Source organism: Dendrobates tinctorius, unplaced genomic scaffold, assembly GCF_039654945.1.
Source record: "Dendrobates tinctorius isolate UK_male_01 unplaced genomic scaffold, ASM3965494v1 ptg000060l, whole genome shotgun sequence".
Lineage (NCBI taxonomy): Eukaryota > Metazoa > Chordata > Amphibia > Anura > Dendrobatidae > Dendrobates > Dendrobates tinctorius.
In genome coordinates this window covers 29,787,902-29,813,760 of record NW_027361728.1, presented here as the reverse complement: position 1 = coordinate 29,813,760, position 25,859 = coordinate 29,787,902, and the positions used below count along the sequence as shown (strand labels likewise).

At 43.6% G+C, this 25,859-nt stretch overlaps 1 protein-coding gene across 10 annotated transcripts in view; it reads left to right on the top strand.

The window, feature by feature from the left end:
* Positions 1-25,859, top strand: part of NAALADL2 (N-acetylated alpha-linked acidic dipeptidase like 2) — a 1,451,400-nt gene that overhangs the window by 1,064,362 nt on the left and 361,179 nt on the right. The window lies entirely within an intron of this gene.

Genomic DNA, 25,859 nt, shown 5'->3' with positions numbered 1-25,859 from the left:
ACAGTACCATCTCTCTGCTGGTATTTTTGTTACATTTTCTCAAACATGAGGAAGTATGGCGGACATGGGCAGGGGGGCGCAGCTGGTACTGATGGTGGTGCATCGGCTGGTTCTGGCAAAAGCACAATAGCAGCTAAGGCAGGAGGTGTTGAGCCTAAGTCATCGTCTGGCCCAAGAAGGCCTGTAAGGTTGACTTTTCTTGGAGTAGGAAAACCGCTTTTAAAGTCGGAGCATCAGGAACAGGTTTTGGTGTACATTGCCGAAACAGCCACCAGCTCTATTGCCTCCTCTTCTGAACGTTCGAAACCTGCAAGCACGGAGTTGTCAGTGCAGGGTTCTGGTCAGGAAAAACACCTTTCTCGTGTCCTTCACCCCCACCAAAAGTTAAGGATGCAGCAGCCCACACTTCAGATTACTCTATGGAGCTCTTTTCACATACCATGCCTGGGTTATCCAGTCAAATCCTGAATTCCCCAGTCCAAGATGAATCTGACATGGAGTGCACTGATGCACAGCCACTGCTAGATGATTCTGCTGGTATATCGACCCAGAGCACTACATTGCCCTTGCAGTCTATTGAGCCAGAATCTGACCCTGATGAAACTCAGGTGCCCCTTCATGCATACTATACCACCTTACACGGTGACACAGAGGAAGGTAAAGAGGAAGGTGCAGATGACTTTGAAGAGGAGGTGATGGATGACCCAGTTCTTGACCCGGATTGGCATCCATTAGGGGAGGAGGGTGGCGCTGGCAATAGTTCAGATAAGGAGAACGATCCGCAGCAGGCATTGACATCGCAGCAGTGGTTATCTGCCAGGCCAGTAGCTGTCCAAAATTGTGGAACAAAAACTAAAAGAGTTGCAGGACAGCTTGGCCAGATGGTCAACTTAGCACAGTGTGCAAGGCCAGAAAATGTATACAATAGGAGGAAGAGTGCAGTGTGGCACTTCTTTGTCCAAAATCCTACTGATGCGGCAAAGGTTACGTGTAAGAAGTGCAGAAGGACCTTTAGCCGAGGTAAACAACTCTGAAATTTGAATACCAGTTGCATGCTTAGACATTTAATCAACATGCACTTGGAAGCGTGGACGTACTACAAAACCTCAGGTAGCACATGTGTGCACCTGCTCCGACTGAAGGTTGCCAGCAATGCTCCATCACTTCCCCCACTGTAAGACCACCGCAATGGTTAAGCACACCACCACTAAATGTGGAGGTGTCGTCGCAAGGCCAAAGCACTCAGGGAATCACAATGGTTTTGCAACACAACACTGAATCTAGGCCATCACCACCAATACCATCGCCAACACCCTCTCACTCCATCCGGTCCACCGCTACTTACCCCATTAGCAGCTCTCCAGTCCAGCTCACTCTACCAGACACTCTGAGTAGGACAAGAAAGTACTCATCCTCTCATCCGCATACACTTTGTTTGAACGCCTACATTGCCAAACTAATCTCATTAGAGATGATGCCCTACCGTTTCATTGAAAGCGAAGCTTTCCGTGACCTCATGGCATACGCTGTCCCACGCTATGACCTACCCAGTTGGCACTTCTTTTCTCAAAAAGCCATCTCTGCCCTCCACCGGCATGTGAAAGGCCGCATTGTTCATGCACTAAAACAGTCAGTGAGTGGAAAGGTGCACCTCACAACAGATGCATGGACCAGTAGGCATGGCCAGGGTCGTTACGTATCCATTACTGCGCACTGGGTTAATGTGGTGGATGCAGGCTCCACTGGGGACAGCAGCGGAGGAACAGTGCTGCCTAGCCTACGGTATAGGAAACAGTTGGCTGTAGGCTTTCGCTCCTCCTCCTTTATCAGCGAAAGCTCGTCCACAGAGCGCAGTCGCAAGAGCACTCCATCCGCAGCTGGCAGTGTTGCAAACGAGGTGTCCCACTATCGAACAGCTAGTGGTAAGCATCAGCAGGCTGTGTTAAAGATGATTTCTTTGGGCGACAACAGACACACTGCGGAGGTACTGGCCGACTACTTACAGCGACAAACTGAGTCATGGCTGGGCAATCTACATCTTGAGGCAGGCAAGGTAGTCAGTGATAGCGGCCGTAATTTTGTGGCAGCCATTGCCCGTGCAAAACTCACACACATACTGTACCTTGCTTGGCTCTCAATTTGAACCTGGTGGTGCAGTGCTTCCTTAATAATTATCCTGAGTTAACATCCCTGCTCCATAACGTGTGAAGACTGTGCTCGCACATCCGTCGCTCAAACGTCCACGCCACTCGTATGCAGAAGCTGCAGCGATTGCTCCATCTCCCAAAGCACCGCCTAATCATACACGTTGCAACAAGGTGGAACTCCACCCTGCACATGGTTCAGAGGCTGTGCGAACAGAGGCAGGCTGTAATGCATTTGTGGGAGAATACATGGGCAGGCAGTTTAATGGAACACATGGAATTGTCACGTGTGCAGTGGTCAAAGCTGAAAGACCTCTGTAAAGTCCTTCAGTGTTTTGAGGAATGCACACGGCTGGTAAGCGCCGACGACACCATCATAAGCATGAGCATCCCACTTATGCATCTGCTCATGCAAAGTTTGACGCACATTAAGGATCAGGCATCTGCAGCAGAGGAGGGAAGACTTGATGACAGTCAGCCATTGTCTGGTCAGGGAACTGTCCTGGACGAGGTGTAGGAAGAAGAGGAGGATGAGGGGGATGATTATTTTGGACAGGAGGATGCTTCTCAGGGGCAAGAGAAAATGTTGGCATTCCAAGGTCAGGTAGAGTGTTTGTGAGTGACTGTAGGGATGTGGATTTGCCAGAAAGTGCTCCTCCACCCTCCACTGGCAGTGCATCATCGACACCTGGAACATTGGCCCACATGTGCGATTATGCCTTGCGGATCCGAAGAAGGGGCCCCCGCATTGCCAAAATGATGAGGGATGACGATTACTGGCTGGCCAGCATCCTGGATGCACGCTACAAAGGCAAATTACACAACATCATGCAACAGGAGAACCTAGAGATAATATTGGCTAACAAGCAAGCAACTCTGGTAAACCATTTGTTTGAGGCTTTCCCATCACACAGCAGCGATGCTGGTTCTCCCACGAGCTGTAGTGGGCCCAATGGAAGAGGTGTTCGCGTTGCACACAGCCGAAGTGGCGTTGGAGACAGGGGTTTAAAGACCATGTTGTGGAATGATTTCTCAAGTACTGCTCACACGACTGCTAATGCTGCATCTATTAAAAGTGACAGGAGACAGCAGCTGTCAACTGTGGTTACAAACTACTTCTCCTCCCATATCGATGTTCTCCCTCACAGGTCATTCCCCTTTGACTATTTGGCCTCTAAACTGGACGCCTGGCCTGAATTGGCACAATATGCCTTAAAGGAGCTCGCTTGCCCTACTTCTAGTGTGTTATCTGAAAGAGTCTTCAGTACTGCTGGATCAATCCTGACAGAAAAAAGGACCCGTCTGTCTACTCAAAATGTTGATGATCTAACCTTCATTAAAATGAACAATGCATGGGTTTCAAAGGATATTGTCTCACCTTCCCCAGATGACACATAGGTTGCCAGAAAACTGCCTCACTTTTGTCCTTCTCTTCCTCGGACTTGCCCAATTCCGCCCTTTGCAGCAGCTGAATGTCCAGCCAACACATCAACATATGCCATTTTTTTATCCTCCCTAAGTGGGCTGCCCACCCCCCCAGTGGCTCAGGTCAACACCTGGCGCACCCGGACAAGGGCCATTGCTCTGAACAGGTGGATGGGCCCACAGATGGTCGACTGCACTGACACAGGGCCCCTCATAGTACAATACAGTGTCTCTGACGGTGGGGGGGCCCACTCGCCATCAGACACACCAGCATACAATGAGGGGCCCTGTGCCAGTACCGTCGACTACGAGTGTGCCCCCCCTGCCTGGTCATGGCCACAGCACTTGCAAGTTGCAATACTTACCTCTCCTTGCTCCACCACTGTGTAGTCTGGGCAGTTAAATCCTTCACAGGGATGGCCACTAGAAATTTGGTTTATTGATTGATGATGAGTAAGATGTAGCTATGGCCTTTCTTGCTGACCTCTACCTTCACATGATCAATGGCTACCATTTGTAATGGACGTCAACTTACAAGCGGATGCAGTGGTGCTTTATGATCATCTTTCACAGTTGTGATAGTCACAGATGTGTGACATTCCTGCCACCATTTTTCATTGTCTCCCCTCATGCCAATCCAATAGAATCGCCTACGGTCTGTGGCTTCTGTCTTTTGCACTCCAAAAAGACCAGACACATCATGATAGGCAGTGAGGACCATGTCTACATCTCTCCCTGTGATCACAGTTTGATGGAGATGAGTAACAGTGATGTGATACACGCTATTGTGATAAAGCAATCCTTTCTTCACAAAGAACCGTTTTCGCTGTCTCCACAGACACAGTAATTGAGGGTCTGCATCGCCTCTGCAACATCTACTGGGAGGTTTTCCCGCGATGACTAATTCCCAAATTTCTGCTAACACTCGACTTTCCATCTGTACTTGTATCCATGTAGTTTCCAGTAGCGGAGGGTCTGGACTGGCTTACTGAGATTGAAATATATATGAAGATTTAAAGGTACCACAACACTGTATACTGTTGTACGCTTCGACTACCTTTCCCTTTTTCTTCTTGTTAAATTCTGGTGTAATACATACTGAGCCTGTGAGTGTCTGACTCCAGAAATATAGACGGAAATTTAAAATTACCCCTAGACTGGATACACCTGGTATGTGCTGATACAGTACCTTTGTTCAAAATTTTGTATTACAGTATCATCCATAGTGAGCGAGCGTGTGTGGTTTACGCCTTCTGTATATACGGTGAATCGGAGATACCAATTTTTATCCTATACGCGATACAGCTTGCATGTTGTTATACAGAACCTTTGTTCAACATTTAGTATTACGGTCAAATTCATACAGAGTTAGCGTCTGAGACTGACTATGGGACTATGTATACAGAGATTTCAATTGTACCCTATAATATATATACTTGCTATCTTGTTATCCAGTACCTTTTTTCAACATTTTTTATTATGGTCAAACCCAGACTGAGTGAGCGTCTGAGGGTGACTCCGGAAATATATACCGAGATTTCAAATTTGGCCAACACTGTATACAGCTGTATGCTTGTGCTACATTACCCATTTATAGCTTTTCATATTCTTGTGTAATCCAAACTGGGCCTGAGAGCGTTTGTGTCTGCCTCCTGAAATGTATACGGAGATTCAGAATGTTTAAACTATACTATATATACCTTGTATCTGGTGATACTGTACCCTTTTTCACCTTTTTATTTTATTGGGTAATCCATACTGAGCCTGTGAGCGTCTGTGTATGACTCATGAAATGTATACGGAGATTTACTGTTATCCCTAGACGGTATAGAGTTGTACGCTTCTGATACAGTACCATATATCTGCTGGTATTTTGGGTCAATTTTTTAAAACGTGAGGAAGTATGGTGGAAGAGGAAGTGGACGTGGGCGTGGGGGGGCCACCTGGTACTGATGGTGGTGGTGGTGCATCTGCTGGTAGTGCCAAAAACACAATAGCAGCTAAGGCAGGAGGTGTTGAGCCTGCGTCATGGTGTAGCTCTGGAAGGCCTGTAAGGCTCCGTTTTCTCAGAGTAGGTAGACTGCTTTTAAAGCCGGAGCTGTTATGATTGGGTCACCGAGGAGGAAAACCAAACCAAGCTAAGTCACAGAAAACCAGAGAGGTTGGTAACTACATGGATTGCAGACCCCTGATCCTAACCACACAACTTACAGCAGCCGTGGAGCATACCTACGATGATTCTAGATGCCTCATCACAGCCGGAGGACTAAATAAGCCTAAAGGAAGAAAAGAGGAAATCTAAACTGCCCCATAGCGGACCCCAAAGGAATAGACAGCCCCCAAACATATACTGTCGGGGATACAAGATGAAAACACAAACACAGGTAGGAAAATAGGCTGAGCAAACGATGGGGCCCACACTAACTAGAAAGGACAGGAAAGGAAAGATACTGTCTGCAATCATGCTAAAAAACCCTGCAAAAATGTCCAACACTTCTGATAGCAAAAAACCCCTGAAGTCACTAGATAATTTCGCCTTTAGCAGCAGGTGAATGTCCCACATCAACATATGCCATTTTGTAAACCTACATAACTGGGCATCCTCCTCCCCCCAATGGCCAGGGTCACCACCAAGCGCACGCAACCGTGCGAGTGCCATTGCCCTGGACAGGTGGGTGGGCCGACGCGTGGGCACTGGCACAGGGTCCCTCATAGTGCAATCAAGTGTCTCTGACGGTGGTGGTGCACACCTGCCATCAGACACACCGCCGTACTATGAGGGGCCCAGTGCCAGTACCGACGCCCACGAGTGTGCCCCCCTTGCTTGGGCAGGGCCCCAGCATTTGCAATGTTTACCTCTCCCTGCTCCTCCGCTGTGTAGTCTGGGCTGTCAAATCCTTCACTGGGACTGCCACTACAAATTGATTGAACTGAAAGATGATGGTTAAGATGTAGCTATGCCCTGTCCTGCTGGCCGGGCTCTAGCTCCAGATGATCAGTGGCTTCCATTTCTTATGGACGTCGACTCACAATTACATGCATTGGTGGTTTATCATCAGCTTTCACAGTTTTCCTACTCACAAACGTGTGACATTCCGGCGCACATTTCAAAATGTGCCCTCTCATGCCAATCAAATAGAATCGCCTATGGCCTGTGGCTTCTGTCTTTTGTACTCCAAAGTTACGTGACAGATCATGATAGCCAGTGAGCACCATGTTTACATCGCTCCCTGTGATAAAAATTGGATTGAGATAAGTAACAGTGATGGAATCAACGGAAGTGCGATACAGCAAGACTTTATTCGCAAAAAAATGTTTTCACTGTCTCAACACACAAATTAATTGAGGGTCAGCATCGCCTAAGAGAATTGTGACGGAAGTTTTTCCCGTGAATAATAATTCCTAGATTTCTGCAATCAATAGCCTTTATGTCACTAATTGTATGCATCTCATTTCCTATTGCGGAGAGGCTGGACTGTATTACTGAGACAGAAATATATATGAAGATTTAAAAATAACACCAAAAGTATATAGTTGTGTACGCCTCAAATGCATTTCCTTTTTTCCACTTTTTAGATTGCTGTGTAATCCATACTGAGAACACGGAGATTTTACAAGTTTAAACTATGCTATATATACCTGCTATCCAGTGATAAAGTACCCTTTCTCAACTTTGTACAATCTGGTCAAATCCATACTGGGCCTGAGAACATCTGAGTCTACCTCCTGATCTATAGACATATATTTTTAATGTGTAAACTAGGCTACATATATACGTGTTATCCGGTGAAACTGCACCCTTTATCAACTTTCTACAATGTTGTTGAATCCATACTGGGCCTGAGAATGGCTGCCGAGCTGTTAAGCAAGCTACAGTACCTGTGGTTTGGACACGTAATTTTTTCAGGAATGACGGTTAGGCCTAACTCCGGAATTGCGGTTGACCTGAACTTACTGGGAAATCATCGTTCGCGGGGAATAATCTGAATCCCAGATCCCCATCACTAACGGAGTTCAGCAGGTTATCTGCACCTGTAAGCGACAAAAGCTGGTCCTTTCCGTGTAGCGTGCATGCAGCCCCGGACATGTACTGGAATGCTAGACCTGTTATTGCTCGATCTCACGTGCCACAGGCTCACGTATCCCTCTAGTAAGCTTGACGCGTACCGCGGGGCCATGCCGGAGTCTCGGTCGTTAACGGAATAAAGCTGAGAAATCGCTATCACAACTACAAACGGACATACCACACCACACACAGAATCGACAAAGCTTGCAATCTGTCCATCTTTTCTGTAGCTTGTATGGTAGTGGTTTCCTGGGTGCAGTCCAATTAAGCCACAGGCTCCACTCCTGGTGGTGCCCTTTTGGACATTCCTTTAAGGTTCAGCTTTGCAATCATACTGCCCCCGGAAACCAAAAACTTTGCCTTCAGGGACGCTGTTTGGAGGTTCGTGGGAATAATGCCGCCAGATCAATAGTCGGCATATGGGTCGCCCTCCCAGGGCTGTGGGATACTCGGTACCGGGCCGGTGTCAGTGGGATTTGTCACAGCAGCGGTGACCCGGACGGTGGCCCTGGGCGCCCATGTAAATGGCGTGGTATAATGGTAAAGAGTTTATATATATAGTTTGACGCCACCTGTGGTGTTCGGCAACATAGATGTTAGGCCGACGCTGCATGCAGATCTTCTGGGACTGATGGTGTTGTGCAGCAAAGATGGTGAAGCTCCCCACAGGTGGAGCTGGAGTTCCAGGGAAGTGTAGATGTAGTGATGGGGGAAAGGCACAGGCGGTGTAGGTGCTGGTACCCAGATGTAGCGGTGCTGGAATAACTAGGACACCAGAGCGTGCAGTTCCAAAGCTTTACTCACAGTCTGCAGGTTACACAGATGCCTGCCTCCGTGCTGTGTCCTCCGGGTCAGGACCTCTGCCAACCTCCGGGACAAGAATGGAAAGCTCCCTTCCAACACTCCGCCAACATGTACCTTCCTGAACGTCTCCTTTCTAGCGCTTGTGGGGGAAGCACTCACAGGACCGTGGTTCACTGAAACGCCTCCTGTCTAACAGATGTTCCTCAGACTTTACTTGTATGGCAGACAGCTGTAGCCTTTTCCTTCTGCCTCGCACACGTCGATGCTGGGGCATCCGAGCTTTAGTTGCGTACAGAGCATTTATGGCTGCAACTTCCCCCGGTTTCTGCTGCAGGAACGTCAGTGTCCCTACAAACTCGGAGACCGGAATCCGGACCATGCGCTCCAGCTAGGAGTGAGCCTTAACTCTGCTCATCCTCCAGCTCCCCTTCTCACGTCCACACACTTCCCCTTCCCTGCACAGAGTGCCCTAACTTACCTCCTCCCGACCACAGAGAGCAGCTCCTCAGCAGTCAGGTTCAGAGGTCTCCCTGCTGGCCTGGAGTGGGAAATGTGTTGTGTGTTGGTTTCACTGCTAGAGAGATCCTTCGTTGCTCCCAAGCTTGACAACACACTCCCTAGGAGGAAGGCAATGCCACAGTGGCGACCGTACTCTTGGGGACGCCACAAGTGCACTGAGGCCCAGCCACTGCTGGATGATGCTGCTGGTACATTGACCCAGACCACTACATTCCCCTCGCACTCTACACAGCCAGAATCTGACCCAGAGGAAACTCAGGTTCCCCTTCCCGCATACTATACCACCTTACACGGTGACAAAGAGGAAGGTGCAAATGAAAGTGCAGGTTCCTTGAGCAGGTGGGGGGGCATACTCATGGGCGATGGCACTGGCACAGGGCACCGCATTGTATGCAAAAGTGTCTCTGCCGGTGGGAGGGCCTAAACAGCCAAGTGCAGTGAGATGGAAGATGGGGACGACAAGTAGTTCAGAGTAGTGCAGGGATTCCCTAGCAAGGACACTTATGTAATTGTTTTCAATGTTGGGACAGCAATTTCTGGGGAGCAGTATACTCTTGTGAATGATATATGGGGCCCACCATACACTGGAGCATTCCAAAGGTGGACATCAGACACTGGAACAGCATTTACAGGACCCATTATACACTAGAGCAGTAGAAATGGGGCCCATTATATATGGAGCATTATTTGGGCCCATAAGACAGTGGAGCTTCATCCATTGGGACCAACATATACTGTAGCATTATGTGGAGCTCATTATATACGGTTTGAAACATTATATGGGAATAATGATTCCGTATGGAGAAATATATGGGCCTCATTACTCTGTATAGCGCACTAAGCGCTGGCCATAATACTGTATGGAGTTATACAGTTGTGGCCAAAAGTATCGACACCACTGCAATTTTGTCAGATGATACTCAGTTTCTTCCTGAAAATGTTTGCAAACACAAATTATTTGGTATTATTATCTTCATTTAATTTGTCTTAAATGAAAAAACACAAAAAGAATTGTCCTAAAGCTAAATTGGATATAATTCCACACCAAACATAAAAAAGAGGGTGGACAAAAGTATTGACAATGTTCGAAAAATCATGTGATGCTTCTCTAATTTGTGTAATTAACAGCACCTGTAACTTACCTGTGGCACCTAACAGGTGTTGGCAATAACTAAATCACACTTGCAGCCAGTTGACATGGATTAAAGTTGACTCAACCTCTGTCCTGTGTCCTTGTGTTTACCACATTGAGCATGGAGAAAAGAAAAAAGACCAAAGAACTGTCTGAGGACTTGAGAAACCAAATTGTGAGGAAGCATGAGCAATCTCAAGGCTACAAGTATCCATCTTCAAAGACCAGAATGTTCCTGTGTCTACCGTGCGCAGTGTCATCAAAAAGTTTAAAGCCCATGGCACTGTGGCTAACCTCCCTAGATGCAAACGGAAAAGAAAAATTGACAAGAGATTTCAACGCAAGATTGTGCGGATGTTGGATAAAGAACCTCGACTAACATCCAAACAAGTTCAAGTTGCCCTGCAGTCTGAGGGTACAACAGTGTCAACCCGTACTATCCGTCGGCGTCAGAATGAAGAGGGACTGTATGGTAGGAGACCCAGGAAGACCCCACTTCTTACCCCGAGACATAAAAAAGCCAGGCTGGAGTTTGCCAAAACTTACCTGAAAAAGCCTAAAACGTTTTGGAAGAATGTTCTCTGGTCAGATGAGACAAAAGTAGAGCTTTTTGGGCAAAGGCATCAACATAGAGTTTACAGGAGAAAAAAAGAGGCATTCAAAGAAAAAAACACGGTCCCTACAGTCAAACATGGCGGAGGTTCCCTGATGTTTTGGGGTTGCTTTGCTGCCTCTGACACTGTACTGCTTGACCGTCTGCATGGCATTATGAAGTCTGAAGACTACCAACAAATTTTGCAGCATAATATAGGGCCCAGTGTGAGAAAGCTGGGTCTCCCTCAGAGGTCATGGGTCTTCCAGCAGGACAATGACCCAAAACACACTTCAAAAAGCACTAGAAAATTATTTGAGAGAAAGCACTGGAGACTTCTAAGGTGGCCAGAAATGAGTCTAGACCTGAATCCCATAGAACACCTGTGGAGAGATCTAAAAATGGCAGTTTGGAGAAGGCACCCTTCTAATATCAGGGACCTGGAGCAGTTTGCCAAAGAAGAATGGTCTAAAATTCCAGCAGAGCATTATAAGAAACTCATTGATGGTTACCGGAAGCGGTTGGTCACAGTTATTTTGGCTAAAGGTTGTGCAACCAAGTATTAGGCTGAGGGTGCCAATACTTTTGTCTGGCCCATTTTTGGAGTTTTGTGTGAAATGATCAATGTTTTGCTTTTTGCTTCATTCTCTTTTGTGTTTTTTCATTTAAGACAAATTAAATGAAGATAATAATACCAAAGAATTTGTGTTTGCAATCACTTTTAGGAAGAAACTGAGTATTATCTGACAAAATTGCAGGGGTGTCAATTCTTTTGGCCACAACTGTATACTGTCCGTTTTTGGAGGTATTGGATAATTTAAAATGGATATCAGTCATGAGATATAAGAAGTGAAGTATTTTTCATTGTACTATACTGCTATTTCTCTGCCGTATCGGAGCATCATGAGTTGTGGTATGTGTTAAAAGGGCGCTCTTTGGCCCTGGGCCCACGAAAACCTGGAGCCAGCCCTCCCCCCCAACAACTGTAGCCAAATAACCCCCATTTTTCAGTGCGTAACTAGTATTATGAAGTTAATTAGGGTTGACAAGCTTCAGTAAATAGTGTTGAGCATTCCGATACCGCAAGTATCGGGTATCGGCCGATACTTGCTGTATCGGAATTCCGATACCGACTTCCGATATTTTTTCAATATCGGAATTCGGCATCGGAATCGGAAGTTCAGTTGATTGACGGCCTGACGTCATCATGATGCGCGGTGTGTGCGCATCATGATGCGCCGTCATTTCGGGCCTTCCGGGGGTCTCTGCCGGCCTGCCGGGGGGCTGTGCCGGCCTGCCGGGGGGCTGTGCCGGCCTGCCGGGGGGCTGTGTGGACTGCCCGGGGTCTGTACCGGCCTGCCGGGGGGCTGTGCCGGCCTGCCGGTGGTCTGTGCACCCTGTGGGGGTCTGTACCGGCCTGCCGGGGGGCTGTGCTGATGTCCGGGGGTCTGTGCAAGCATCGTCCGATGGGAATACAAGTCCCATCGGGCGATGCCTGCTACCATGACAGTGATTGACACATTAGCCAATGATGGGACAGTAGTAGTCCCATCATCGGCTAATGTGTTAAATGTTAAAAAAAAAAAAAAAAAAAAATACTACATACATACTACATGCATGCTACATACATACTACATGCTACATACATACTACATATATACTATATACATACTACATACATACTACATGCTACATACATACTACATGCTACATACATACTACATACATGCTACATGCATGCTACATACATACTACATGCTACATACATACTACATACATGCTACATACATACTGCATGCTACATACATACTACGTACATACTACATACATACTACATACATACTACATGCATGCTACATACATACTACATATATACTACATGCATGCTACATACATACTACATGCTACATACATACTACATATATACTACATACATACTACATACATGCTACATACATACTGCATGCTACATACATACTACATACATACTACATACATACTACATGCATGCTACATACATACTACATGCATGCTACATACATACTACATGCATGCTACATACATACTACATGCATGCTACATACATACTACATGCTACATACATACCACATACATACTACATACATACTACATACTACATATATACTACATGCATGCTACATACATACTACATGCTACATACATACCACATACATACTACATACATACTACATACATACTACATATATACTACATACATGCTACATACATACTACATGCTACATACATACTACATGCTACATACATACTACATACATGCTACATGCATGCTACATACATACTACATGCTACATACATACTACATACATGCTACATACATACTGCATGCTACATACATACTACATACATACTACATACATACATGCATGCTACATACATACTACATATATACTACATGCATGCTACATACATACTACATGCTACATACATACTACATATATACTACATACATACTACATACATGCTACATACATACTGCATGCTACATACATACTACATACATACTACATACATACTACATGCATGCTACATACATACTACATGCATGCTACATACATACTACATGCATGCTACATACATACTACATGCTACATACATACCACATACATACTACATACATACTACATACTACATATATACTACATGCATGCTACATACATACTACATGCTACATACATACCACATACATACTACATACATACTACATGCTACATACATACTACATATATACTACATGCATGCTACATACATACTACATGCTACATACATACCACATACATACTACATACATACTACATGCTACATACATACTACATATATACTACATGCATGCTACATACATACTACATGCTACATACATACCACATACATACTACATACATACTACATACATACTACATGCTACATACATACTACATATATACTACATGCATGCTACATACATACTACATGCTACATACATACCACATACATACTACATACATGCTACATATATACTACATGCATGCTACATACATACTACATATATACTACATGCATGCTACATACATACTACATGCTACATGCATGCTACATACATACTACATACATACTACATGCTACATACATACCACATATATACTACATACATACAATACATTCATACAATACATACATAGACATACAGTACATATAACATAGAGTAACATACTTACCAATACTTGTCACATTGTTCCCCGAAGCCATTGTCTTTTCCAGGATAAATATTAACATAACAAACCACAAAAATACTCACCCACGATCCGAAGCAGTCCACGAGTGTGTCCCACGACGATCTTGGGTAGAGAACTGCAGCATCAGATGATGCTGCCGTTCTCTACGGGCTGCAGGAATCCAATGACGGAAGGTAGGTATCCTTCCGCACTGTATTCCTCCGCCACTTAAAAAAAAAAAAGTCCCTAGTCTCACTTTATGCCATTGCTGCATGGGAATTTCCCACACAGCAATGGCATAAAGTGAGACTAGGGACTTTTTTTTTTTTTAAGTGGCGGAGGAATACAGTGCGGAAGGATACCTACCTTCCGTCATTGGATTCCTGCAGCCCGTAGAGAACGGCAGCAACAGCTGATGCTGCAGTTCTCTACCCAAGATCGTCGTGGGACACACTCGTGGACTGCTTCGGATCGTGGGTGAGTATTTTTGTGGTTTGTTATGTTAATATTTATCCCGGAAAAGACAATGGCTTCGGGGAACAATGTGACAAGTATTGGTAAGTATGTTACTCTATGTTATATGTACTGTATGTCTATGTATGTATTGTATGAATGTATTGTATGTATGTAGTATATATGTGGTATGTATGTAGCATGTAGTATGTATGTAGTATGTATGTAGCATGTAGTATGTAGCATGCATGTAGTATATATGTAGTATGTATGTAGCATGTAGTATGTATGTAGCATGCATGTAGTATATATGTAGTATGTATGTAGCATGTAGTATGTATGTAGCATGCATGTAGTATGTATGTAGCATGCATGTAGTATGTATATGGTATGTATGTAGCATGTAGTATGTATGTAGCATGCATGTAGTATATATGTGTTATGTATGTGGTATGTATGTAGCATGCATGTAGTATGTATGTAGTATGTATGTAGTATATATGTAGTATGTATGTAGCATGTAGTATGTATGTAGTATGTATGTAGCATGCATGTAGCATGCAGTATGTATGTAGCATGCATGTAGTATATATGTAGTATGTAGCATGTAGTGTGTATGTAGCATGCATGTAGTATATATGTAGTATGTATGTAGCATGTAGTATGTAGCATGCATGTAGTATATATGTAGTATGTAGCATGTAGTATGTATGTAGCATGCATGTAGTATATATGTGTTATGTATGTAGCATGTAGCATGCATGTAGCATGCATGTAGTATATATGTAGTATATATGTGGTATGTATGTAGCATGCAGTATGTATGTAGCATGCATGTAGTATATATTTAGTATGTATGTTGCATGTAGTATTTATGTAGTATGAATGTAGCATGTATGTAGTATGTAGTATGAATGTAGCATGTATGTAGTATGCATGTTGTATGTATGTAGCATGTAATTTTTTTTTTTTTTTTTTTTTTACATTTAACACATTAGCCGGATGATGGGACTACTACTGTCCCATCATTGGCTAATGTGTCAATCACTGTCATGGTAGCAGGCATCGCCCGATGGGACTTGTAGTCCCATCGGACGATGCCTGCACAGACCCCCGGAGCCTGCACAGACCACCGGCAGGCCGGCACAGCCCCCCGGCAGGCCGGCACAGCCCCCCGGAGCCTGCACAGCCCCCCGGCAGGCCGGCACAGCCCCCCGGCAGGCCGGCACAGCCCCCCGGCAGGCCGGCACAGCCCCCCGGAGCCTGCACAGACCACCGGCAGGCCGGCACAGACCACCGGAGCCTGCACAGACCCCCTGGCAGGCCGGCACAGCCCCCCGAAAGGCCCGTACAGACCCCAGAGAGGCTGTACAAGGGCAGGAAAGGGTTTTTCTTATTCCGATACCGGAAGTCCCATAGACTTGAATGGGACTTCCGGTATCGGAATCGGCGATACCGATACTTTTTTTAAAGATCGGCCGATACCATCCGATACGATACTTTGAACTATCGGACGGTATCGCTCAACTCTATCAGTAACAAGAATTTATGCTTTTGGCATTCAAATGGGCACTGTTGGTGTGTTTCCTGTCCTCCTCTCACTGCCGACTTTAATTCTCCATTGACTTACATTGGGTTTCGTGTTTCGGGACGACCCCGACTTTTCCCTATAGTTGGCCGATTTTGCTCGACCCGACTTTTGGAAAAGTCGGGTTTCATGAAACGAAACTCGACCCTAAAAAAACAAAAGTCGCTCAACACTACTGCCTACTGCTACAAACTCTTTCTTCCCTTGGCATCAAAGACCTTGCCCTGTCCTGGATTGCCTCATACCTTTCTGACCACACATTCAGAGTTTCCCACTCCCACACTACCTCCTCATCCTGCCCTCTATCTGTTGGAGTCCCCCAAGGCTCTGTCCTGGGGCCCCTTCTTTTTTCCATCTATACTCTTGGCCTAGGACAACTCATAAAGTCCCATGGCTTCCAGTAACACCTGTATGCAGACGACACTCAGTTCTACCTCTCTGGCCCAGATGTCACCTCTCTGCTGTCCAGAATCCCGGCCATATTATCCTTTTTCACCTCTCGCTTCCTAAAACTCAATGTAGACAAAACTGAACTCATTATCTTTCCTCCATCTCACGTATCTTCCCTACCCGATCTATCTATTATTGTAAACGGCATCATGCTCTCTCCCGCACCTGAAATCCGCTGTCTCGGAGTAACTCTCGACTCTGCCCTGTCCTTCAAACCACACGTCCAAACTCTTGCCACCTCCTGTCGCCTCCAACTCAAAAATATTTCCAGAGTCCGTCCCTTCCTCAGCCCTCAATCTACTAAAACTTTTGTACATGTCCTCATTATCTCCCACCTTAACTACTGCAACACTCTCCTCTTTGGCCTCCCTGCTAACTCTCCTGCACCAGTCCAGTCTGTCCTCAACTCTGCTGTCCGACTAATCCACCTCTTTCCTCGCTACTCCCCTGTCTCTCCCCTCTGCAAATCCCTCCACTGACTCCCAATTCACCCATGCATTCAGTTCAAACTACTAACACTGACCAAAAAAGCCATCCACAACCTATCCCCTCCCTATATCTCTGAACTAATCTCCCAATATCTTCCCTCACGTAATCTTCGATCCTCCCAAGATCTCCTACTCTCCTCGACACTTATTCGTTCCTCACACAGCCGCCTCCAATATTTCTCCCAAATATCCCCTATCCTCTGGAATTCCATGCCTCAACATGTCCGATTATCCACCACCCTCGGATCCTTCAAACAAAACCTGAAAGCCCATCTTTTCAGGAAAGCTTAAAGCCTGCAATAACCATTCTGCCACCTCACCACCGCCCGAGTCGCCGCCTCAAAACCATCAGAGCAGCTGCACCCCCGACCTTCTGTCTCTTCCCCACTATCCCATAGAATGTAAGTCAGCAAGGACAGGGTCCTCTCCCCTCTGTACCAGTCTGTCATTGTAAATATGTTTACTGTTAACGATATCTATAACTTTGTATGTAACCCCCTTCTCATGTACAGCACCATGGAATTAATGGCACTATATAAATAAATAAATAATAAAAATATTAGCTTGGTATTGCCCACATCTGGTAACCAATCAGCTGCTATTAGTTCTGATAGCAAAAAATATAAACTGTTAACTGCAATGAGCAGGAAAGATTTTTTTTTATATGCGAAAAAACTGATGAACGTCTGATCAAACTGCAAATGAAAATCTTATGACATGCTGATAAAAATCACTGATAAAACTGTCAGTTTTCTCACATGTAAAAAGAAATGACATCTGAATGAGACGTAAGCGTCAGTCACAAACATATGACATTTTTAAATAATTTTAGAAGAACTGTTCCACAGTATTCTTTTTTTGTAACTTAAAACAAGTTTAGTCAGAGGAGAAAAAGAACAAAACTTCACAAAGCAGAAAATACATTTGTACATCGTAAGCATAAATAAAATCAAAACAAAGATCCATACAGATGTAGTAGCACTGTCAAAACTGCATGTCTTGATATGTCCAGCAAGGTGCCTGTTTTTCACCTGCAAGTTCTATTCAAGATATTTACTGATAAAACACGTCTATTCATATGTCTGGTTAGTTTTACAGATTATAGAGGCAAATTCTGTTTTTGATATTGTAAAAATTGAAGGAACGCGGGATGCCGCCACGGACAGGAGGCAGATCTAGAGTTAAGGTTTTTATTAAACATTAAATGCAGGAAGTGAGGGATTGCAGAGGGATAGTAGGAATGGTGCATAACTGGGAAGGAGAAAAGATGGGTAGGGGTGAACGATGGTTCAATATGAAAAGCGGTGACACTTTTCAGACTGATGTCTTCTGGTATACAGAGTTTCAGGGTTCCAACGGTGGCACTGACAGCAGTGACGTGTGTTTTCTCATTGTTGTCTGTGACAGGTAGGAATCCAACGGTGGCACCGACAACAGTGGCACTTGATGTCTCGACGCAGTCTTTGAGAAGCGGGTAGGTTTCCCATACCTAACAGTATCTGGAACAGTACTGAGTCCGGTGTGAGGTACCGCTAGAACGAGCTCTCGCTCCATGGTGTGTGCAAGTCCTTGTTCAGTAGGTCCAGGCCTGTAGGTCTGTGGCGTCGGCTCTGAGTCACCTCCTGGCGAGAAAGGTGGCGGGAACCTGTCAACTTGTCGCCTACCAGCGATGGACCTCTCTGCAGGGGGTATGTAGGGGTGGCCTGCGCTAACGAGATGCTCTGCCTTCACGGCGCTCACAGCTCCTGTCATGCCACTCAGCTTTCCTGTGAGAGTTCTGCCACTTTTCCCACTTGCAGCGCTATATAGTCCCGCCTTGCCTACCCCAGTCACATGACCCAGTTCATCCAGCACTCTTGATCTTCCACCCTACAACATGGGTGACAGCCTCTGCAGTTCCAGATCCGGCGTATAAAAGGTACCCCTGCTCTGGTACTCATCCTTACAATATAATTTACGGATAGAAATCAATCCTGCAATTCTGTCAGTCCTTGAAAATTATGGAGAGCATACCCATGTTATCCCTTTGTTGTCAAATTTTAACATAATAAAGGTTTGGAAAATTTTTTCTTTTCCTGTGGGAGAGGAGGTAAGGGAAAACCATAGAAACAGGCATCTAAACAGTTGGGTCCCAGTTCCTACTCTGCTGTCTTCTGACAAACATAAAATGTGAACTACCAGAGTTAGGTACCATCCTGATTGGAGTACACCTTGACATGGTGGGATCGCTTTTACTTTTTTTTAATCAAAACAATGTTATATAAGTCCATGCAAAGAGAAAAGGTCGCACTCATCAAGATGAAAGCTTCACTGATTTATTGACATATCATAAACATGTCAAGTCGGGGGAGTGACATAAGGAGTGCAAGAAAGGCTGACAAAGGCCGTTTCGCTCTGCTCGAGCGCTTCAACGGGTCAAACAGTGGGGGGAAGTGCCGGGTTCATATGCAAATCACATCACTCCATACCTCCTCCCTCCACAGCTGCTGTCTAAATGACATTGGTGAATTAAAAACATGCTGAGATGCATTACAACATACAAAAGCATAAATACAACTTACTGCACAAGCAGAAAAAATGGTTACATCGAGAGATAAATTACAATGCATATTCATATATCGAAGACTACTGTTATTTTCATGTATCGAAAACTACTATTTTTTTCTTTTCTTTTTCCTTATGAAAAACATCTACAATCATATGTATTCAGAGACCAAACTGTCTCACTATTATTATAATGAACTATTAATATACTCACAGAAAAAAAAAAATACATAATTTTAAAAAAATTCTCCCAAAAATTTTTTTTTCAAAAAAAAGTTTCGTTTCCTGAAATAAAAAATGCAAATTGTGTGCAACTTAATATCTGTTTTTTCATAAACGACCATGTACATGCATAGCTGTGTCTTATTATGGATAAACACAAAAATGGACTATCAATGACAAATCTCAATCCTAGCGGACAGAAACCGCTGCACTGAAAACGCACAATGTGTATGTGCACGTATACTAAACAAACAAAAAACAAGTCGCTAAACGATTCAAGTGTTACGGGAAAGAAAACCCACCAAATTCAAAAAGATGTCTTTGCCTCAAATATGTGAAAGTTCATCAAACTGCAATAAGAGACTCCAGAAAAAAGTTACCAGCCAGAAAAGCCACATGTATACATATGTGACCTAATTCTCCTATCAACATCAAGGGAAATGAGGGAAAATATAAACTCCTTCATAAAAAAACAGCCATGTCTATTCTATCATTAAAACCCAGCGGACCTGTCGCCTGTGTATTCATAATCCACCTGGATTCTCGTTTTAATAAGATTTTGTTTAAATGCCCTCCCTGCCGCGGTAAAACCACCTTCTCGATTCCTGCAAAGGAGAGAACATTAGGGTCATTTCCATGTGCATCTCTTACATGGTTAATTAAACGTGGGACTCCTTTTCCCATTCTAATGGACTTAAAATGCTCACGAAAACGAATGTATAGCGGACGTATGGTTTTACCTATGTAGAAAAACCGACATGTGCAAAAAATCACATAGACTACATGGTCTGTCTTGCACGTGATCAAATCTGTTACTGTATGCGTGACCGCGCCCATATATAATGTACGATCAGTACGATGAAATTTACAATAAGGACAATGGCCACACCTATAATTCCCTTGTAGTGTTCCTTTACTCAGCCAAGTGTCACGCTTAGTGACGATCCGATTCTTAACCAAAATATCTCTAATTCTTGTACTCCGCTTACATGAGATAAGGGGCCCTCTAGATACTATGTCGCTTAAATCCCTATCTTGTTCCAAAATATGCCAATTTTTTCTAATTGCTGCTCGTATCTGACGATCCATGGGACTATATCGAAAACAAAAGGTAAATCTCTTATCATTTTCGACTCTTTAATTTTTTAGAGGCACAACTCCTCTAACTTTATTACTGTGCTGAGATTTTACTTTTTCAAGTGTGGTATCTAATAGAACCTTAGGATATCCCCGTTGTCTGAACCTATTATATAACTCTCTAGATTGTGTTTCAAAGCCCTCCAAGGTATTATTTAAACGGTGGACTCTCAAAAATTGGCCATATGGCAATGAATTAATGGTATGTGATGGATGGAAACTATCATAACGCAATATGGAATTGGTAGCCAAAGGTTTCCTGTAAACTGATGTGCAGATTTCATTAACCTTTACTTCTAGCAAGACATCAAGAAATTCCAGCCGTGTCCCTCCAAAATTATGTGTGAACAGCATGTTCATCTGGTTCACCTCATTTAGGTGACTGACAAACTTGTCAAAAGAATCTCTGGTGCCATCCCAGACAATGAACACGTCGTCCACATACCTAAGATACAGTCTGATATGTTGAAAAAATTGTTTGGCATTGTAGACATATTTTTCTTCCAAGGCACCCAAAAAGAGATTGGTGAATGTACATGCTGCCGGGGTACCCATCGCGGTACCCACATTTTGACGGTACCACGTACAATCAAAAGTGAATGCATTGTGAGTAAGTATGAAATTCAAAGCTTCACAAGCAAAATCCACAAAGCCCTGTTCGTTGCCTGTGGAGTTCAATATTTCTCTAATAGTATCCACACCCAACTTCTGGGGAATTTGTGTATATAAGCTCTCCACATCTATGGATGCCAGCATAAAGCCGGGTTGCCAAGCAAAGTCCTGTATCACATGCAGAAAAGCATTGGTGTCCTTTATATACGACGGGATCTCTCCCAACAAAGGGCGCAGCAACCAATCAATATACTGGGACAGGGATTCCGTGACGGATCCTATCCCATATACGATTGGGCTTCCTGGGGGACAAGAAGCAGACTTGTGGATTTTGGGTACGTGGTACCAGTGGGGGCGCGTGGGAAACTCCGGCAGCAATTTCTATGCCTTTTTCTCAGAAATAACATCCATCATGACATATTTCCTGAGTAACGACTTTAATTCCCTGATGTACCTGGGAGTGGGATCAGTCTTCAATCTGGTATATGTTACTGTATCAGATAACTGTCGGTGTGCCTCAGAAAAATACATATCCCTGGGCAACAAAACCGTGTTGCCGCCTTTATCTGAGGGTCTCACTATGGTATCAGACCATTCTCTGATCTCCCCCATGTCCTTCCTTTCTGAGTCTGTCAGATTAGAAGGCACTACAGGATATACCAATGATTCAATGTCCTTTATAACTTGCATTTCAAACACATCAATAAGGTTACCCGGGGATATGGGAGGCATGTATTGTGAAGCAACCCTCCTGTAAATGGTCTATTGGTCAACTGTGATTCATTAATAGTTACCCTATCTGAGCCTGTGATACTGAGTAGTAAATTGGCATCTTCATGTAAATCAGCTAATGCTCCTGTGCCAGCCATGAAACCTAAAGGGCCCACCCTACATTGTGCTTCCCCAGATAATTTACTATCAATGGGGGGTTTTGTTGTAAAGTGTTTATGCAAATGAATCTTCCTGATAGACTTAAATAAATCAATTCTAAATTCAGTCATATCAAAAGGCTGTGGTATGCAAAAATTAAGACCTTTAGATAATAATGCAAAATGGGAATCATTCAAGACATGTCCTGTCAAATTGATCACTGAAAATGGTTGAGAGTTCGTTATTACTTCAGTCTCCACGAGACCTGTTTCCTCTTGCGGTACCGACCGAAAATTCTTCCTCCTTCCTCTTCTGACTCTCCGCCTAAAGGGACATTAGATCCAGCTCGGGCTACTTCACATGCTGATTGCTGGTCGGGTGAGGTAGTATTGTAACTGACCCCCTCCCCCACGCTGGAATCTGAATCTGTAGTGAGGTAATCTTTTTTTACTGGTGCCCGTTTCTGTTTGTGATAAAAACGTTTATTTTTCCCTTTACCAAAATGCCCAAAGTTAGTATTAATATTGGATCGTTGTTTTGGAATAAAAATTAAAAATTAAATTAAAAATCTGACCACTGGCGAAATCATTTTTGTTCCGTAGAAATTTATCACGTTTTCTTGATTTAATTTCCGCCTGTATCGGTAGACGTTTACTGTCCATCTTTTTATTAAACAATGTCCACTGATTTTCTGTCAGTCTGGATTTTAATTCCTCTTGTGCTTTAACAAGATCATGTTTTACTGTTTCATAATTATGTAAATTCGTGGCCAAAACTAGTTGCAACAAATCCTGTGAGCATTTCAATAGAATCTTCTCCCATTCTGTACGGAACGAAGTGTTATCACTAAAATTAGAAATATCTTTCCATACTCGTAGTCCTCGTGGTACTCGTCCACAATCGCTGTATGACTTTAATGAATTATTAGTCCAAAACAATTTTATCTCTCTCTCAGCCAAATTCATGAGTTTAAACTCTAATGATTTTGTGCTTAAAGTTTGCACCTCATCACAAGTTTCGCACTCCTTAAAATAATTGTCCACATCCTCCCGACCTGCTTGCAGGTTACTGCCCAGTGTGGTTACTTCTGACTCCATGTTAACTGACATGGTTATATATAATGTTCAAGCCGTTAAAACATCACTGTGACAGGCAAAACAAGCGTGCACAGTCCTGGAACTAGTCCAATGTTAAATCACAAAACTCAAGATAAAAAGCGGATGGCACCGCTGTTACCGTGTGACTTCAAATGATGTGCGGCATACAGAAGCCCAGCAGCTGGGAATCTCGGGTGCCAGACCTGGAAACAGTCAATCCTGGGAATCCATGCAAAGAGAAAAGGTCGCACTCATCGAGATTAAAGTTTCACTGATTTATTGACATATCATAAACATGTCAAGTCAGGGGAGTGACATAAGGAGTGCAAGAAAGGCTGACAACGGCCGTTTCGCGCTGCTCGAGCGCTTCAACGGGTCAAACAGTGGGGGGAAGTGCCGGGTTCATATGCAAATCACATCACTCCATACCTCCTCCCTCCACAGCTGCTGTCTAAATGACATTGGTGAATTAAAAACATGCTGAGATGCATTACAACATACAAAAGCATAAATACAACTTACTGCACAAGTAGAAAAAATGGTTACATCGAGAGATAAATTACAATGCATATTCATATATCGAAGACTACTGTTATTTTCATGTATCGAAATCTACTATTTTTTTCTTTTCTTTTTCCTTATGAAAAACATCTACAATCATATGTATTCAGAGACCAAACTGTCTCACTATTATTATAATGAACTATTAATATACTCACAGAAAAAAAAAAATAAATAATTTTAAAAAAATTCTCCCAAAAAAATTTTTTAAAAAAAAAATGTTTTGTTTCCTGAAATAAAAAATGCAAATTGTGTGCAACTTAATATCTGTTTTTTCATAAACGACTATGTACATGCATAGCTGTGTCTTATTATGGATAAACACAAAAATGGACTATCTATGGCAAATCTCAATCCTAGCGGACAGAAACCGCTGCACTGAAAACGCACAATGTGTATGTGCACGTATACTAAACAAACAAAAAACAAGTCGCTAAAGGATTCACGTGTTACGGGAAAGAAAACCTCACCAAAGCGGAGAGTCAGAAGAGGAAGGAGGAAGAATTTTCGGTCGGTACCGCAAGAGGAAACAGGTCTCGTGGAGACAGAAGTAATAACGAACTCTCAACCATTTTCAGTGATTAATTTGACAGGACATGTTTTGAATGATTCCCATTTTGCATTATTATCTAAAGGTCTTAATTTTTGCATACCACAGCCTTTCGATATGACTGAATTTAGAATTGATTTATTTAAGTCTATCAGGAAGATTCATTTGCATAAACACTTTACAGCAAAACCCCCCATTGATAGTAAATTATCTGGGGAAGCACAATGTAGGGTGGGCCCTTTAGGTTTCATAAAGGACATTGAATCATTGGTATATCCTGTAGTGCCTCCTAATCTGACAGACTCAGAAAGGAAGGCCATGGTGGAGATCAGAGAATGGTCTGATACCATAGTGAGACCCTCAGATAAAGGCGGCAACACGGTTTTGTTGCCCAGGGATATGTATTTTTCTGAGGCACACCGACAGTTATCTGATACAGTAACATATACCAGATTGAAGACTGATCCCACTCCCAGGTACATCAGGGAATTAAGGTCATTACTCAGGAAATATGTCATGATGGATGTTATTTCTGAGAAAAAGGCATAGAAATTGCTGCCGGAGTTTCCCACGCGCCCTCACTGGTACCACGTACCCAAAATCCACAAGTCTGCTTTCCAGGTCTGGCACCCGAGATTCCCAGCTGCTGGGCTTCTGTATGCCGCACATCATTTGTCACATGGTAACAGCGGTGCCGTCCGCTTTTTATCTTGAGTTTTGTGATTTAATGTTATATAAGTACTTATTATTTGCATGTGCTATTACTCCAAAGACATACTGTTAGGGAATTTAGAATGTGGGCCCTATTGGGGACAGTGAAGATAATGTATGTAAAGAGCTGCAGATTGAGATAGCACTATATAAGCAAAGCATAATAAATAAATACACTATTTACTTATTACAGGGGAACTTGCTCATTTTATTATTATCTTAGAATCTGATGATAAAAACAGACACCCTATCACAGAGTGATGAAATTCTGATCCAGCTCACTGATAACAATCTGACCATTTTTTTCATGTACAAAAAAACAATAGATGCCTGAATGGGACCTTACAATTAGGATGTCATGCTATGTCAATAGTTTAGAGCATCATCTGTAATGTAAGAGATTGCCACGTAAATATACAGAAACTCAAACATATCACAATTTATGGAAGTAGAACACCCTCATTAGGCTCTTAAGCACCACTCCAGCATGTTTTTTTATTGCAGTGCTTCAATTATACTACTAATGTTAGGTCCCTGTCCCCAATATTATACTTACTGGCCACAGTCTTCTGCTATCTGCACCTCCTTGGTCCATCGTCTGCAGTTTGCTAACTACCTGTTTGCTCCATTGTTTACTGGACAGTCCAAAAGTCCTTACCCAGTG